This window comes from Bidens hawaiensis, unplaced genomic scaffold, assembly GCF_021521415.1.
Source record: "Bidens hawaiensis isolate Kalapana, Puna unplaced genomic scaffold, B.hawaiensis_p1.1 tig00067384_1, whole genome shotgun sequence".
NCBI classification, from domain to species: domain Eukaryota; kingdom Viridiplantae; phylum Streptophyta; class Magnoliopsida; order Asterales; family Asteraceae; genus Bidens; species Bidens hawaiensis.
In genome coordinates, this window is record NW_027501947.1 from 20,746 (window position 1) to 40,577 (window position 19,832).

The 19,832-nt window shown below is 38.6% G+C and overlaps 1 pseudogene across 2 annotated transcripts; it reads left to right on the top strand.

Moving 5' to 3' along the window:
* Positions 1-15,381: 15,381 nt before the first annotated feature.
* LOC143604944 (transcription factor TCP19 pseudogene) lies at positions 15,382-19,235 on the top strand (annotated as a pseudogene). Of its 2 annotated transcripts, XR_013148397.1 has the most exons (2): positions 15,382-16,256; positions 19,163-19,235. The product of XR_013148397.1 is annotated as a transcription factor TCP19 pseudogene, transcript variant X2 (transcript). The 2 variants fall into 2 exon arrangements; XR_013148396.1 differs by lacking the exon at positions 19,163-19,235 and having other exon boundaries at positions 15,382-16,337.
* The last annotated feature ends 597 nt before the right edge of the window (positions 19,236-19,832 follow it).

Genomic DNA, 19,832 nt, shown 5'->3' on the forward strand with positions numbered 1-19,832 from the left:
TCGATAAATAAAGAAAGATATAACAAAGAAAAGAAAGAAAAGAAAAGAAATAAAATATATATATATATATGAGTATATATATGTATAAATATTCTTTGTTATAAAATATATTATTTAAGTGTAATGAGTATACTTAAATAATAAAGAAAGAAATACGTTTCTTAATGAATAAGAAACGTCGGGTTTTTATAAATAAACTAAAGGTTTATTAATATTACTTTTCAACTAAAGGTTTTAAAGTAAAAAGGGATTATGAACTAAAGGTTCATCGAGATAATTAAGACTAGAGGTCTTAAAGCCGGATCGTGTATCCGACTAATGAATGTTATACTCGTACTATAGGTGCGAGATAGTGAAGGAAAGACATACGGACGGTGTTGGAAGCCGATCCCATTGAAAGGTGAATACGCCCCACTTTTACGAACTTGTTTTCAAACAAACAAACGTGTTATGTGTAAAACTTTACATGAGGCTACGTGTCTTTAAAACATTATAAATAAGAGTATAAGCCAGCCCTCAGGCTATGTGATGTGCTCAAAACAGTCAATAAATATTAACTAAATTAAACAAGTAATAAAAACTAGACCTAAGACTCAACTAAACAAAACACCCGCAAGTGAACCGGTCAATTGTACTAAGCTAAGTAAGTCCGGAATATCGAACCCACAGGACTCTATAAATTACGTTAATTAACTAATTAGACTCGACTTACGAAACGACTATTTATTATTAATGTTTTAAGGGGGATATTAAAACTAATATTAAACTAATATTAAAATAAGAAAACAAATAAGCAAGTAAACGATAAACAAGCAACCAAACACAAGATCATAATCAAATAGAGAAGGAATCTACCTAGGTAAGAATCCCATGCATCAACAATCATCAAGCAATGGACAAATAACATGATTGTGGAAACTGATTTCTAAACGTATTCATCTAACAAACCCTACGGACCTTTGACTGAATCAAATGAAATCCCAAAGAACAATTATTAGATTGTTAAGCAATCAGTATTATTGATTTCCGCAAAGTCATCAATTAGGGTTAATTAATAGTATCTACAGCAAGCAATCTTACGAAACACTAAACCCCAGATAACTTGATAAGCTAACATGACATCATGAACATGGATCAACACAATAAGCAAGAATATTGTCACTAACTATCCTAGCATGCAATTGACCAAGACACATGAACAACTCCTCACCTTACAACTATTGGAATTTAGCAAAACATTTAAAACCTTAACCAACTATCAACAAGCTTCTATGATCTAATGGGCCCATTTAATCACAATAATCAAAACACCAAGTAATGATTTAAACATAAACCCTAAATCTAAATAACACAATCAAAAGATAAAAGATCTATATGAAGCAATAGTTAACAATCAATCAAGATAATAAATACTTATATGCATCATGAAAACAAAATTAAGTCTTTACTATTAAATAACGAAATCCATAATCAAACAATTATCCAAAGCAAGAATCAAGCGTCAAACATGTTCATCAAACCTAGGTAGACATGAAGTCTAGCCTAGAAACATTATTAAAAACAATCCTAAACAAGTATTAAAAACAAAGAGGAAAGCCATGACAAATAATGAATAAGGAACGAAAGTTAGAGCGATAAAACCCTTTGCGATTGATCCTTGAACACCCGGATGAAAGAACTCTTGATCCTCCTTGGTTTCTCCTCTAGAGCATGTGTGGGATGTCTGGAAACTTGAATAATTTCGTTCATAGGGTTTTAGGGTTTATATATATGTTTAAACACCTCCTTAATATAAAATATGTTAAAACAAGCCCACTAGGCCCACTAGAAGACAAAATAGACATGGTAGCTGATTCTTGAACATTCTTGGCAGCCTTGGGACATGTTGGAATCTACCACATGCTTCTTGAATGGTATGACCTGGTCGCGTAGCTCGAACATGACATTTTCTGACGTTTTTCGACTTTCAGCTCATTTGTCTTCGTTTTTGCGTACCGGCTTCATCCGAGCTCCGTTTTAGCTGATTCTTTTTCCATTTGACTCGTTTTCTCGCTCTCTTCAACATGGGACCTATCACATACACAAACATGTAATTTAATGCAAGAATAACAAAATAATCTTTAACGTTTAAGCACAAAATAACATAAAACTATTAGGAAAACATGTGTGTTTTACATCACATCAACATGAAAACAAATCGAAACGCTAAGTGGAACAATCATGTAATCATTAACGAGCAAAACGTACTTAAACTTCGCATGAAAAGATAGAAAGAATTAAGTAAAACATGCAAGACACCAAAAGAGTTAAAACACGATAAATATATAAAACTTGACTCAAAACCTAAATTAATAAAAGATAAACAAAACTCAAACTTAAACGAACTTAAAACATTAAGGAAACATAACTTTACACGGGATTTGAGATGTATAAATACATGTATATCACTATGGTATACGTTTGTCTGAATCTTTACATATGTGGAATGCGGTGGGCACATCGCACCACGCTTGGTCACGACCTCCATCCACGATGGGCCGGACCTAAGTTACGTCCGAGTGGGGAATGGCCATGTGTATATTTATGGTACCTATGTTATATCATAAACGCTGCGGTGTTTCGCTGAGGTGACCTAGTGCAGAGACTCGAGTTTATGATGATTGTTTTAACTTGATTATTCCTAAGCCAAGATGGGCCGAGACTTACGTGGTTTTGAGGGGTAATTAAGTAAAGAAAATATTTTAGCGTCAGCGTATTCACCAGCATTCGTTGCTGACGTATTTTAATAACATTTTGCATGTAACCAAGCTTAGAGCTTGCAAGACAAAGAAGCTCAAGAATTCGATGGCTCGGATAATTTTGTGTAAATATTAAAATATGATAGTTTTGTAAAACATATACACAAGTAAATATTAAACGAGACTTTTGTCTCGTATTTTGAAATGTAAATATTTTATATTATCGATCTTTTGTTTTTCATAAAGTCTTCCGCTAAAACCCCTAGGCCCGAAATGGGGGTGTGACAGGTTGGTATCAGAGCCATCGATCTTAGCGAATTGGGTGTCATAAAACAATACCCAAGCTTCGATTCAAGCGTAGGAAATATTTACTTGTTAATGTGAATAGGGATAAGATTGGTTGGTAACCCTTTCTTTCCATCTCCTCAATCTAAACCACCTATCAAAGATGTCTTATGAGAAGTTAATGAAATATTATGACAAGGAAGCAAGAAGAGCAAGGAAGTATTACAAATTTCCACAAGGCATCATGAGTAAAGACTACTTCGAGTCATTTTTCAACTCCAACGAGGAACACAATCAAAATCCCAATCCAAGTCCAATCTACCACCTTGACAACACTCCACACGAAGTACATCAACCACCAAGGCATTCAAGCTATCATCCGTCAAGTCTACCTATGTACCAACCATCGGAAGTTCCGACATATTACCCATCGGAGATTCCAACTTATCAACCTTCGGAAATACCACAACAATTCCCGACCAGATATGTACCACCAAATCCGCATCCTTCGTATGCTTTCCTCTCAAACTTACCAATAAAGGAGGAACCAAAATCTTCTTCATCCGACTGGATGCAATGCCACTCCGATTAGCGAAGGTGGCATACCGACAATTCAACCATGGATTCCGCTAGCTCACAACACAACAATGAAGAACCCTCTCGCAAGCCCAAGATGAGGGTAATAATGCCACATGAGAAGATCCATATTCCAACAATGACCCAAGAGGAAATAGAAGAGGAACCAGAAGAAGAATCGGAAGAAGAACCGGAAGAGGAAACTGATCCTGAAGAGGAGTATCATGACAATCCAAATGAAGTGATTACACCAGAAGAGGAACAATACTCAACTCCAAGCTATGGCTCCGTAGATCCATATATAAAGTTTCTCCATGAACTCAAGGGACAGGCATCGTCAAGTTTCCCACCATATAAAGGCGAGATTCCATCTATTGAAGAACAAGCCAATGAAATTCATGAACAGAATGAAGCTGCCGATGCATTTTTCAACTATCCCTTCGATGTGACGACGTCTCCGTATCCGAACCCGAAAAACCACTACGACATTGTGATGATGGGTTACCACGACCCACCTCCAAGATACGGGTATCCTACGGACATACCACAGTCCCAGGAGGAGCATTTGGATCGAGCCTTGCAAGAAACAGATGAATTGAGGAAAAAGATAGATGCTGAAGGAAAGAAGAAGAAAAAAATGGGAGACAAACTTCTTCGCAAATGTAACAAGCTCACAAAGTTGTGAAGAAGTTTATAAAGGACTAAGTGGATGGTGAAGATGATGTGTTTAAAAGATGAAGTTATGTGTATAAAATAGTTTGTATGATATGTGTGAAGTATGTAACATATGTAATAAGGATAGGACCTTATATATCGTTGAAACGATATATAAGTAAGTTATAAAATAATATACATATCATTTATGATATGTATATGAATGTGAGATAAATAAAACTTGAATAATAAGAAAAGAAATGTGTTAAATTTCATATAAAAGAAAAAGAATAAAATATGTCTCGACAAAGTGATAATCGAGAGGTTTCCCGAAAGGAAGCCGAAAGACGCGAAGTAAAAGGGAAAGGTCCTGAAAAAGAACGAGAGGAACCGATTCCCGACAAGTATATGAACCAAATCCAACAAATGATCAGAAAAGCTGTTCAAGAAGAATCTGAAAATAGATCACGAACTAGACAAACAATAAATACTCAATCTAATCCTTCACGAAATTAAACCTCGTACTCGACCTTCACGAGAGAAAGAGAGCGAACATGAATCAAACGCTGATATAGGGGTTCGTAAAGAACTTAAGAAACTCAAGATAGGAGGATGTTCATTTAAAGACTTTAAGTACTACGGACCGAAAGAATTTCACGGTGACAAGGGAGCCATCAATGCCGTAAGGTGGTTTGAAGAGATGGAGACGATTGTTATCACGAGCAAATGTACGGAAGAGGAGAAGATACAATATTCGGCCTTGATGTTCAAAGGTGAAGCACTGGAGTGGTGGAACACATTGATCATGAGTCGAGGAAGGGAGGTAATGTATGGTTTGACGTGGAATGAGTTCAAGGAGTTATTGATGTCCAAGTTCTGTCCGATGCATGAGACAGATCAAATTCAAACTAAGTTCTTAGCTCACAAGGTTGTCGGAACAAACCTTCGTGAGTATAACACGAAATTTCACGAGTATTGCCGATTAGTAGCTGGTTACCCCCGAGTCCAGCAAAGTTACACGTTATATATGGGGACGACCTCGTGAAATTCGTGATATGGTGAGATCGCACTTGCCACAAACCGCTGACTCCGCGATGGAGTTGGCTGGGTACTTGATGGGCGGAATGATCCGCAACAAGGAGGAAGATAGAAAGGTTGTACCGACACATGACTCAAGAAAGGGTGGAGATACCCGTTTCAAGGGTAAAGATCAAAGAAGTTCTAGCTCCAACCTCGACATCCTTCAATGCAAAATTGGCAAGAAATATCATAGAGGTAGATGCAACCTTGCTTCACGAGTCTGTGAATCATGTAACCGACCCGGCCACGCTACGGCCGACTGTTGGAAGAAGAAGATGACCTGCTATAATTGTAAGGAGATGGGGCATCTTAGCTTCGAGTGTCCCAAGAATAATCCCGCGACTGGTGGTGCATGAGGTAGCGGTCAAAAGAATGAGCCCAAGAAGGTCAATGCAAGAGTCTTCGTCCTTGATACGAAGAAAGTGGCCGACATGCCGGAAACTATCACCGGTACGTTCCTTGTTAACAACGCATATGCTAGAGTCTTGTTTGATTCAGGTGCCAACTTAAGTTTTATAGATTATAAGTTTTGTAGTCTATTAAACGAACCTTTAATCAAACTTAATAAAACTCTAAGCGTCAAAACCGCTAATGGCGAAACTGTTAAAATTACCGAAGCTTTAGAAAATGGAAAAATCTTATTAGCCGGTTATGTTTTGCCTATTCAATTATTACCCATGATTCTTGCCGGTTTTGATGTTGTATTGGGTATGGATTGGTTATCCGACAACCATGCTCGTATCCTTTGCAATAGCAAGACTGTTGAACTTCAAGCCCCGGATAAACGAACTATTCGAATTGAAGGGGATAAGGATGCTGGCCGAGTTACCCTAATCTCCATGATAAGGGCTAACAAATGTTTAAATCAAGGATGCTTAGCATTCATGGCCTACGTCACCGAAGAATCAAAGCCCAAAGAACTTAAAGACGTTCCCATTGTTTCCGAATATGCCGATGTATTTCCCGACGAACTCCCCGGCATTCCTCTCGATCGTGAAGTAGAGTTTAGAATCGATCTCATTCCTGGTACTGCTCCGATCGCCCAAGGCTCCGTATCGCCTCGCGCCAACTGAGATGAAGGAATTGAAGAAACAATGGGACGAACTTTTGGAGAAAGGATTTATACGAGCAAGTTCATCACCGTGGGGAGCGCCGATACTATTCGTCAAGAAGAAAGATGGGTCCATGCGTATGTGCATCGACTACCGAGCTCTCAACAAAGTTACAATCAAAAATCGATATCCACTTCCCCGAATTGATGACCTTTTCGATCAACTTCAAGGTGCTAGCTTCTTTTCAAAAATCGATCTTCGTTCCGGCTATCACCAACTTAAAGTTCAATTCGAAGATATTCCGAAAACAGCCTTTTGAACAAGGTATGGCCATTATGAGTTCACCGTTATGCCATTCGGACTTACTAATGCGCCAGCTGCATTTATGGACATGATGAACCGAATCTGTAAGCCTTACTTAGATAAATTTGTGATCGTTTTCATCGATGACATACTCATTTATTCTAAGTCCAAGGACGATCACGAAGTTCATTTACGAACTTTACTTGAAATTCTTCGAACCGAGAAGTTGTACGCCAAGTTCTCAAAATGCGAATTCTGGTTGCACGAAGTGCAATTTCTTGGTCATGTTATTAATATCAATGGAATTCAAGTGGACCCCGCTTAGATTGAAGCCATCTCTAAGTGGGAGATCCCAAAGTCGCCAACCGAGATTCGAAGTTTCTTGAGATTTGTCGGCTATTATCAAAGGTTTATTGAAAACTTCTCTCGAATCGTTGTTCCCTTAACTTCTTTAACTCGCAAAAACGTCAAGTATGAATGGGGAGCAAAGCAACAAGAGGCATTCGATATACTTAAACAAAAGCTTACCCAAGCACCTATACTGGCCTTGCCAGAAGGTACCGAAGATTTCGTTGTCTTTAGTGATGCATCTCATTCCGGCTTGGGATGTGTACTAATGCAACGAAAGAAAGTTATCGCTTACGCCTCTCGTCAACTCAAGGTGCACGGGAAGAACTACACAACTCACGATCTAGAGTTAGGCGTCATAATCTTTGCACTTAAGATTTGGAGGCACTATCTCTATGGAGTAAGATTTATCGTGTACACTAATCATAAAAGCTTGAAACATATCTTTGAGCAAAAAGAGCTTAAAATGCGCCAACGACGCTGGATGGAAACTCTTAATTATTACGACTGTGAAATCGTTTATCACGAAGGTAAAGCCAACGTTGTGGCTGATGCCTTAAGTCGTAAAGAGCACGAAAAGCCAAAAAGAGTCCGAGCGTTAAGGCTAGAACTTCAAATCGATCTTAATAATCAAATCAAATCCGCTCAAATTCAAGCCATTAATGAAAACCAAATCTCCGATGAAAAACGTAACGACACCATTGACTTGCATATCAAAGGTAATGATGGTATCCTTAGAATGGGAAACCGGATTTGGGTACCAATCATTGGGGACTTGCGTGAGAAAATCATGAATGAAGCACATAAAACCAAGTACATGATGCACCCCGGTAGTGACAAAATGTATCAAAATCTTAAGTCAAACTACTGGTGGAACGGAATGAAGAAGGACATCGCTTCGCATGTTGCGAAATGTCTAACATGTCTGAAAGTCAAGGCTGAACATCAAAAGCCTTCGGGATTGCTTCAGCAACCCGAACTTCCCGTGTGGAAGTGGGAGTTAATAATCATGGATTTCATAACCAAACTCCCAAAAACGACTCGTCAACATAACGCTATTTGGGTAATTGTGGACCGTTTAACAAAGTCCGCACACTTTATTCCTATCAATGAGTCGTACTCAATGGATAGATTAGCACGTATCTATGTGAACAACATCGTTGCTTTGCATGGAGTACCGCTATTTATAATTTCCGATCGAGACAGTCGTTTTACGTCTCACTTTTGGAAAAGCTTCCAACAAGCACTTGGCACAAAGCTAAACCTTAGCAACGCCTATCATCCACAAACCGATGGGCAAAGCGAAAGGACAATTCAAATGTTGGAAGATATGCTCCGCGCTTATGTGATAGACTTAGGTGGAAGTTGGGATGACCACTTATCCCTAATGGAATTCTCATATAACAATAGTTATCACTCGAGCTTTCAAGCCGCACCATTTGAGGAGTTATATGATCGAAAATGTAGAACGCCCGTGTGCTGGTCTGAAACCGGAGATAATCAATTGTGACCCGAAATAGTCCAAGAAACCACCGACAAAGTTTTGCAAATCCGCAAACGACTGAAGACGGCACGTGATCGCCAAAAGAGTTACGCCGATGTCCGTCGTAAGCCGTTAGAGTTTAGCGTCGGTGACAAAGTTCTTTTAAAAGTCTCGCTATGGAAGGGCGTAGTCCGTTTCGGCAAGAAAGGCAAACTAAGTCCTCGATTCGTTGGACCCTTCGAGGTACTCGAACGAATCGGTACCGTCGCATACCGTTTGCGATTACCCGAGGAAATGCAAGGAATACATGACGTATTCCATGTTTCAAACCTACGAAAATGTCTAGCCGATGAATCTCTTTCAATGCCCTTAAAAGACGTAGAAATCAATGAGAATTTAAAATTCGTAGAACGTCCCATTCAAATCGAAGATTCAAAATTAAAGAAACTTAAAAAACGAACGTAAAAAATCGTGAAAGTAAGATGGGATTCCCGAAGAGGGCCTGAGTATAATCGGGAACTCGAGTCTGAGATGAGAAAGAAATACCCCCACTTGTTCTTGTAAATAATCTCGAGGACGAGATTTATTTCAAGGTGGGGAGGATGTAACATCACGTAAATTTCGGGCCAAAAATGTCAATTTCCAAAGTCAATGGACCAATTCTGCCAATTTTTAACCTACAAGGACTAAAAGTGTAAATTCCGATTTCCTGACCTATCGCGGTACGCGATGGGCCAGAGGAGACACCCATCGCGTATCGCGATAGGGTGGTCTGACACGCGTGACATATGTGCCACGTGGCACACGGTGGCAACACCTGCCCCCACGTGTCGCCACGTGGCAACACGTCCGCCACATGTCGCCACGTGGCTCGGCGCCTACCACGTGTTGACACATGGCAGGTCTAGGGGATGACTGCGCAGGCCTACGTCGCGGTACGCGACGGGCCAGCCAGGGGACCCATCGCGTACCGCGATGGGGTCCGATTTCAGCCCAACAAATAGCAGCCTCCGGATCTTCATAATCTCACACCAATTTTCACACATTTACTCTCTCACTACTCTCTCTCTACACCTCGTAAAGCGTGCCCTCGATCCGACTTGAAAACCGTATTCCGCTACCTCGTTTTCCGTGCCATACACCTCGATAAACGTGCCACTTCCCGACGACGTTCCATATAAAGAGGAGGTGCTGCCCAGACGTCCCGACGAATACCTCGAAGTACGTGCCAAGATGTGTTGATGTCTCGATTTGCTTGCCGAAGAGAAGTATTGATCAAGAGAAGGTGAAAAAGATCAAGTAGAATCGAAGTGCTGCCCGAGTGTTAAGGGTATTTCTAAGCTGAGCAAGGTAGGCATAATGCCCGACCAAACTAATAATAAAATATTATAACGGCTTAATACCCAAGTCAAAGTTATTCTCGATAAATAAAGAAAGATATAACAAAGAAAAGAAAGAAAAGAAATAAAATATTTATATATGAGTATATATGTATAAATATTCTTTGTTATAAAATATATTATTTACGTGTAATGAGTATACTTAAATAATAAAGAAAGAAATACGTTTCTTAATGAATAAGAAATGTCGGATTTTTATAAATAAACTAATGGTTTATTAATATTACTTTTCAACTAAAGGTTTTAAAGTAAAAAGGGATTATGAACTAAAGGTTCATCGAGATAATTAAGACTAGAGGTCTTAAAGCCGAATCGTGTATCCGACTAATGAATGTTATACTCGTACTATAGGTGCGAGATAGCGAAGGAAAGACATACGGACGGTGTTGGAAGCCGATCCCATTGAAAGGTGAATACGCCCCACTTTTACGAACTTGTTTTCAAACAAACAAACGTGTTATGTGTAAAACTTTACATGAGGCTACGTGTCTCTAAAAACATTATAAATAAGTGTATAAGCCAGCCCTCAGGCTATGGTATACGTTTGTCTGGATCCTTACATATGTGGAATGCGGTGGGCACATCGCACCACGCTTGGTCACGACCTCCATCCACGATGGGCCGGACCTAAGTTACGTCCGAGTGGGGAATGACCATGTGTATATTTATGGTACCTAAGTTATGTCATAAACGCTGCGGTGTTTTGCTGTGGTGACCTAGTGCAGAGACTCGAGTTTATGATGATTGTTTTAACTTGATTATTCCTAAGCCAAGACGGGCCGAGACTTACGTGGTCTTGAGGGTTAATTAAGTAAAGAAAATATTTTAGCGTCAGCATATTCACCAGCATTCGTTGCTGACGTATTTTAATAACATTTTGCAGGTAACCAAGGTTAGAGCTTGCAAGACGAAGAAGCTCAAGAATCCGATGGCTCGGATAATTTTGTGTAAATATTAAAATATGATAGTTTTGTAAAACATATAAACAAGTAAATATTAAACGAGACTTTTGTCTCGTATTTTGAAATGTAAATATTTTATATTATCGATCCTTTATTTTTCATAAAGTCTTCCGCTAAAACCCGTAACTCTGATTTATTTACAAATATGGTACCAACTATGGATCATACCCCTAGGCCCGAAATGGGGGTGTGACAATTTGAACTCAACAAATCAAAACTTGACCACACTACTGTTACCTGACTGATAACCTTAAAATTTCTACAACGATGTACTACATGAGACTATTGGTATCCCATTACCTCCCAGCGCAAAATTTTCACCACACGAAATTCTTATTAGCAAAATTAATTAAGCTAGGATGATAACCAATAGGATTACAAAGTCTTTGCACCCTTAATACTCCTAAGGTCTAGCCATAGCTTTACTCAACAGTCGACACCACACTACTCGTCATATTAGGTCCGACATTACCATCATACATAACTATCTAAATTCGTGAATCATTGTGTTGATCCCCTCACTGCATCTACCTCTAAAATAACATTCTCAACATGTTCCCAATAGTTATGCGAGTAAGTTTTGTTAATTAAATGGTATGACTATGAATAGTTGTGAGTAGAAGAGAAATAATGTTATATTAGAAAGTTAAATTCAGAATTACAATGTTCACACCGTATATTTTTTTAATATTTTGTGGATATGTTTGTGAGTGTAAGAAATAACTGTGACATTCGTCAATTTCGGGTCTCGTTTGTATTCGTTTATCATGTAAACCGACCCATTTTGTAAACCAAAGCTTATGATATAATCAAAATGATGGATTTTATGTTACAATATTGTTTTACACTTGTTGGGTCTTGAAAACATTCTTTTTGGTCCTTAAAACTCTTTAAAAATGACTCAAACTCTTCCCGACACAACAACAACAACAACAACAACAACAAAAAGAAACCCAAAACCAACTACCGAAATTATGTTGTCACCCAACCTCAACCACAACAACAAACCCAAACCCTCCCTGAAAACCGAAAACCTTATGTTGGGAACTCCCCGCTATGTAACACTTGCCAACTTCACCACCCAACAAACTCGCTTTGTCGCCAATGTACCATTTGTAACCGACTTGGCCATCTCAACACCACATGTCGATCCCCACTACAAACCCAACCCAACCAACCTAACCAACCAAACCAACCAAGAACTTTTCTCCAAAATTCCCAAAACCGATATGCACCCTACCCACCAAACCAACCCCAACCACCCCGAGCTTGTTACAATTGTGGAAATCCAAACCATTTCCGCAACAATTGCCCTCGCCTCACCTTTGCTAACCAAACCGTGACCGTACCTTACTACCAAACCCAGGCTTACCAAGTTCAAACCTACCAACCCCAAATTCCCCAACTCAATGCACCACTCATCCAACCCATCCAAGCAATCCAAGCATCACCTCCACCTCCACAACAAGCACCTCAAGTCAACCATGGTAATCAAGGGCGAGCTTTTATGATGAATGCAAATCAAGCTCAAGTGGCAAACGATGCTGTGAACGGTATGTTTTTGGTGAACTATCATTTGGCTTCTATTTTATTTGATACCGGTGCCGATAGAAGTTTTATTTCTTTGAAATTTGAGTCGAAACTTGCGATGCCTCGAACTAAACTTTCCCGACCGTTCTCTGTTGAAGTCGCCAATGGAAATTCTATTACCATCAATTCCGTCATCTGCGGTTGTTCTCTTATTCTTTCTAAGCATAAATTCTCCATTGATCTCATCCCGATGCAAATGGGTAGCTTCGATGTCATAGTAGGCATGGATTGGTTATCTTTGCACCGTGCCGAAGTCGTTTGTTTTGATAAATTCATTCGCATCCCGCTCGTCAACGGTAAAATTCTTAAGGTCTTTGGAAACGCAACTCCCCGAAGGCTAAATATCATGTCGTGTGCTCAATCGCAAAAGTACTTACGCCAAAAGTATGTTCAGTTTCTAGCTCTCTCGGTGACAAAAGACAAAAAGGAAGGGAAGATTCAAGATATTCCTATTGTTCGTGATTTCCTTGATGTCTTTCCCGATGATGTTACCGGTCTTCCTCCCGTTCGTCCGATTGAATTCCAAATCGATCTTGTGCCCGGCGCGATGCTCGTGGCCAAGGCTCCTTATCGTCTAGCCCCGTCGGAAATGCAAGAACTGTCAAACCAACTCGAAGAACTTTCCGATAAAGGCTTCATTCGTCCAAGCTCTTCTCCTTGGGGCGCTCTCGTTCTCTTCGTGAAAAAGAAGGATGGTTCGTTTCGTATGTGCATTGATTATCGTGAACTTAACAAGCTTACTATTAAAAATCGTTATCCATTGCCACGTATCGACGACTTATTCGACCAACTTCAAGGCGCAACTTGTTCTCCAAAATTGATATTCGATCGGGTTATCATCAATTGCGTGTTCGCGAAGAAGACATTCCAAAAACCGCTTTCCGTACTCGATATGGACATTTCGAATTTTTGGTTATGCCCTTCGGGTTAACAAATGCACCTGCGGTATTTATGGACCTCATGAACCGCGTTTGCAAACCATTCCTTGATAAATTCGTTATTGTCTTTATTGATGACATCCTTATCTTTTCTAAATCCAAAGCCGAACATGAACATCATTTGCGTTCCATTCTCGAGCTCCTTAGAAACGAACAACTCTATGCCAAATTCTCCAAATGTGAATTTTGGCTCGAGGAAGTTCAATTTTTGGGACATATCATAAACGACAAAGGTATTCATGTTGATCCCGCTAAAATTGAGGCTGTTAAGGATTGGAAAACTCCAACGACTCCCACGGAAATTCGATCCTTCCTCGGTTTGGCCGGATATTATCGTCGTTTCATTCGGAATTTTTCCAAAATCTCTTTGCCTCTTACCTCTCTCACCCATAAGGGACAACCCTTCGGTTGGGGTTCGAAGCAAGAGGAAGCCTTTTGTACTCTCAAGGACATGCTTTGCAATGCTCCCGTTCTAACCCTTCCCGATGGAAACGACGATTTTGTTGTATTTTGCGATGCCTCCCATCAAGGCCTTGGTTGTGTTCTCATGCAACGAGGTCAGGTAATCGCATACGCATCAAGGCAACTTAAGGTCAACGAGAAGAACTATACGACTCACGATCTCGAACTTGGTGCCGTCGTTTTCGCTCTCAAAATCTGGAGACATTACCTTTATGGAACAAAATGTGTGGTTTTTACCGATCATAAAAGCCTTCAACACATTTTTGACCAAAAAGATCTCAACATGAGACAACGACGATGGGCCGAATTACTTAGTTATTACGATTGCGAGATTCGCTACCACCCCGGTAAAGCGAATGTTGTCGCCGATGCCTAACTTCGTTAGTGTTTGGGGTAAAAAATGTCATTTTTCAAAGTTCAATTGATTAAATCAAATTTTATTTATTATATATTTTATCATCCATCTCCACCCAACAACTACCTCTCTTCCATCTTCCCTGCCGACAACCACCAACCACCGGCCACTAAGGGTTTGAGAGATTGGACATGGTGGAATCCAGGATGGCAAAGATGATGGATTCGAAGGTTGAGAAGAAGATGTCCGGCGAGACGTGGATGAGGTTGGTGATGAAGTTGAAGCCATTGGATTGGAGGAATTGGGAGGCGTTGGATGGGAAGTCGAGTGGGTGGTGGTTGTTATTGGGTGGGATACGGTGGTGGTGGTGTGGTGGGTAGGAGACGGTGGTGATTATGACTGGGAGGAATATGGTGGTGGCGGCGGCGAGGAGAATGGTGGCGATGATGAAGAGTTGGGTTTCTCTGGCAGCCATATTATTGGAGGGAAAACTATTTTAACGATGAAGAGGTTTTTCCGGCGGAATTTGAGGCGCCGATGAATTTTGGCCCGGGAAGGTCGGTTGGTGGGATCGATTCGGAGTGTTTCCTATATGGTTTTCAACCGACTCGGTTTCAAACACCAAAGAATGGGGTGATTGACGGCTACCAGTGGTGGCTGGTGGTTGTTGGCAGGGAAGAGGGGTGATATGATGGAATATATAATAAATAAAATTTGATTTAATCCCTTGAACTTTGAAAAATGACATTTTCTACCCCAAACACTAAAGAAGTTAGCGTCTCGTTACTCCAGAAGTGCCAGAAGAAAATATGTTAAAAATTGAGAGTATTGGGGAACGATTCGTAAATTAAAAGTGCTATCTATCAATGAGTCATAGTTAAGAGCGATTAAAAGTTAAAACCAATATCCAAAAAATTAATTACATGAATTGAATTAACTCTTTCCCACTGAAAAAGGTACTTTTTTATTTTATAATAATAATAATAATAATAATAATAATCCTCCACGTGTGTGTAGAAGATACTCGGAAGAACAATCCAAGCAAGCCGTTGATAAATAGCGGTATTGAACGGATAAGTGAGGCCCACCTTTGATCTAGGGTTTCTTCCTATTCAATTCACCCCCAATTTTCAATTTCAATTTCAATTTCAATTTCAATTCCACCATGACATCAATCAATAATAATAATCAATCCAACGAACAACAAGAAGAATCAAACACCACCACCGCTAACATATTATCCTTACCAGATCCATTACTCGGTGACGATCCATCAACCTACACAATCATCAAGCAAGAGCCACCTGAATACTTATCAAACGCCGTCGTTTCACTTCCACGCAGGTCGAACAAAGACCGTCACACCAAAGTCGAAGGCCGTGGCCGGAGGATTCGCTTACCGGCGGCGTGTGCCGCCAGAGTGTTCCAGTTGACACGAGAATTAGGTCACAAATCCGACGGTGAAACGGTTCAGTGGCTGTTAGAGCATGCTGAACCGGCGATTGTTGAAGCCACCGGTTCAGGAACGGTTCCGGCTATTGCCGTTACCGTTAACGGAACGTTAACGGTCCCGACGACCACTAGTAATGGTAGCAGAAAATTAAAAAGTGAATTTAACGGTAACGGTGAGATTAACGATGACGTTACGAGTAACGGTGAAGGTGGACGGAAGAAAATGAAGAGTGAATTTAACGGCGTTAATGTTAATGTTAATGTTAATAATAATGATGGAGTGTTTTCCAATTTTGCCCCTGTGGCTCCAATAGTACCACAAGGGATGGTCCCTGTGTGGACCATGGGTGGTCCACCTGCCGCGGGTGCTTACGTCATCTCGGGTCACCAGCCGCAGCTGTGGGCCATACCCGCGGGAGTAACGCCGGTGTTTAATGTTGCGGTGAGACCGGTTTCGAGCTTTGGTGGTGGTTCTTCAGCTGAAGATGAAAATCAATCTTCAAAACCATAGTTGTTAGGTTTTAATAGTTTTAGTTTAGTGGTGTTAGGATCACATAATTTGATGTTGTTTCGGTTTTGTGAAGTTTTGGTATTTATGAAAATGGATTTGGGATGGGTTAAATGTGTTTCGGTTTTGTAACGAGTGAATTGTTTGTGAACTTTTTCGGGATGGTCTTATGATTAATTGCTCGAATTATGTTGTTGATAAGTGAGTTCAAGTGCTAGTTAAAGAACATTTAACTAATTCGTTCGTAAACTATTCAAGACCCGCTAAAAGAGAGCGATTTTAATGTATCGAGCTTGACTAGGTTAACACACTAAAATAAAACTATTATTTGTAAATATAAGGGTGAGGGCACCATCTTGGAACCCTCTCAACTGTGAAGCCAACTGATGCATAAAGCCAATTAAGATGAACCTACTCCCTATTTCGTGAACTTAAATGTAAACGTATTATTGGTTTTTATCCGTTTGTCTTCTAAATTAATCGCTTGACGGTAATGTACTTGTACCGTGACGAACATACCTGATACCGACCGAACAACACTGTACTATCGTTGTTATTATCGGAAAAAAAAATACCAATATTCGTTTTATAGTTTTTGATTAATTAAAAACACATTTTTTATAGGTTCATACTTACATCAGACAATGCTTACTTGATAAAATCGTTGAAAATAAACACCTTTTTTATCGTAAACAATACCGAGTACTGGTAGCGTACCCACTAAGTTGTGTTCAGAATAATGTCTTCTTTTTGTCTCGTAAAGTATACTGATTGCTTCCGACAACGAATCGAGCAGAATCGATACTGATCGAACAATGTTGATACCGACATTACCGAACCCTGGCCACATTGTTTTAATGGTTTTTGAACAAAGAAACATATTCTGTTTTTTAGATATAGTGTTTTATAAAATTCAAAATATACTTGTTTTTGTCTGAGTTTCGATATAAGTTTTTATTTAAAACCGAACCAGCATAATGTACAGCATAACTTACTCGTTTAGAGTAAATGTTTAAATTATTTTTTTCTTATTTATAAATAAAAGCGAAATTGAATATATCTAAATTACTATTTACGTAAGTCATTTTCATTGCAAAATGACAAAACCCAAATATATTTTATTTAAAAAGGGTTTTTAATAGAAAAACAACTATGTTTGGTGCAATTTTTTAACTTTAAAAGCTAAAACTTCATTGTTTCAACTCTCCTGACGTTCTTTCATTTATGTTTTGAAATATTTTGTCAAAATAAATTGTATATTATAAATATTATATACAACCATATTTGAGTGAGAACGTGTAATGACAATAATGCTTTAGTTTTTTTGCCTATAATATTATATACAAACATTGCTACAAACTTAAAACCTTAGTACTCATACTTGTAACTTTTAAAATCTTAGTACACAATCTGGTTAAATTAGAAAAACATTAGGGACTATGTTAATGTGTCTAATGAATATATATGCCAGTGTTTTTAATTGGTTTCAGAAGATGTTAATTGGTTACCAAATCCCCAACCCCTCCCCCCGCCACAACACACGCCTAATTACAACCACCGCGTCATAATCGCCGTTGCCAATATAAGCTCTATTACTCAATATTCTCCCGCTTTCTTAATCTATATTCTATCGATCATCGATCCATAACTCACCCCCGATTAGTCATTCCCAACAATCAAACTTTCCCCAATGGTGTCTTTAGACGCGTGACAACATATCTTTAACTTGTTAGGATTGTAGCGACGATTGATTAGCCACTTCCATACCTATTACCATCTTTAACTTGTTATGTATCGATCAGAGCAAGCACGCAACAGAATAGAAAATCACACACACAAGAATGAAAGAGTAAACAAGAACATGAGATTTGGTCAGAGAGACCTACGTCCATGGGCTACAACTAGGGTTATTTATTGATTAGTGGTACAAAGATTACAATTATAATAGATGGATATTTATAGATACCTAATTAGGGTAATTAGGGTTTACAATTTAAGGAACAAGAAAGTCAAACGGGCTTTCCATCCTAAACTAATTAGGCCCAAAAGGCCTTCACCAAACCCTAACACAGAACTCCGGCAAGAAAGGGACCGGTTTTAATGATATGGTCGTCGGTCTTTAAAGGGGATATTCGATTACTTTATAATTAAGTAGTCGTTTATGATTTTAGCTTTTGTTTGAAGTTCCATGATGTATATTGGTTTAAGTAGAAATTAAGAAATACTTTTCTTCTCTCTCTTATCACATTATCAAATGTGCATGTTAGCCTATTAACAACAAAGATCAATGGTGTTATAAGGGTAGAGTTAATTGAAACAATAATGAAACCACAACTACGCATTTTAACGAATTGAACATTCAAAGAGCCAATTGTGATTCTTTTTTTTACATGAAGTTTTTTACGCTAATTGATTGATGTTCATGTTTACTTTCAGTTTGTCCTCGCTCAATTATGGTTGATGCTTGTTCATTTATGATTGTTTGTGTTGACATTTATAAACCATTGATTTATACTATTAGCGAACAAACAACGAATACAAACATTTTCATTTTCTTAATTAGAAAACACGAACAAAAAAACAATGTTCATTTATTTGTTCTTATTCAAACATTTGTTCTGTTAAACTTAAACGAACAAACGCAAACATACCTTATTTATGTTCGTTTAAAGACCTATCCACACTGAAAAAAAAGCCAAATTAGAAATTTTAAACTAATAGTTTCCTTTCTTTACTTTCCCCAAAAATCATATATATTAAAATCGTAGTTTATTCTAAGATAAAGGCTTTATTTTGTAATTGAATTTTATATATAATTCTCTAAACTTGAAAGTGACTTATTTTCTCAAAACATAACTTTTCTATATACAATGCTCTTCTTTGGAGAAATATCTAAATTTAAGTTTAGATGGTACATATTATTTTGGAATATTTTATTATACCCAACACGTTTTTAATTCCCTGGCATAACTTTAGTAAAGTTTTGATATCTATGAAAATGGATTTGGGATGGGTTAAACGTGTTTCGGTTTTATAACGAGTGAACTGTTTGTGAACTTTTCAGGATGGTCTTATGATTAATTGCTCGAGTTATGTTGTTGATAAATGTGTTCAAGTGCTAGTGAAAGACCATCTAACTAATTCGTTCGTGAACTATTTGAGACTCGCTAAAAGAGAGTTCCAAGTCTAAACGAAAGTTCATCTAACGAATGAGAGCGATTTTATTGTATCGAGCTTGATTAGGTTAGCACGCTAAAATAAAACTATTATTTGTAATATAAGGGTGAGGGCACCATCTTGGAAGTTGGAACCCTCTCAACTTTGAAGCCAACTAATACGTAAGGCCAATTAAGATGAACCCACTCTCCATTTCGTGCAACTTAAATGCAAACGTATTATTGTAAAATAAGTATGGTTTTTATCCATTTGTCTTCAAAATATGATACTTTCTATTATCTTATGATATATCGACTGACGGTAACGTACTTGTATCGTGACGGACATACCTGCACTGACCGAACTACACTGTGCCATCATTGTTATTATCGGGAAAAATACCAATATTCGTTTTATAGTTTTTGATTAATTAAAAACACATATTTTAAGGGTTTATACTTACATCAGACAATGCTTATTTGATAAAATC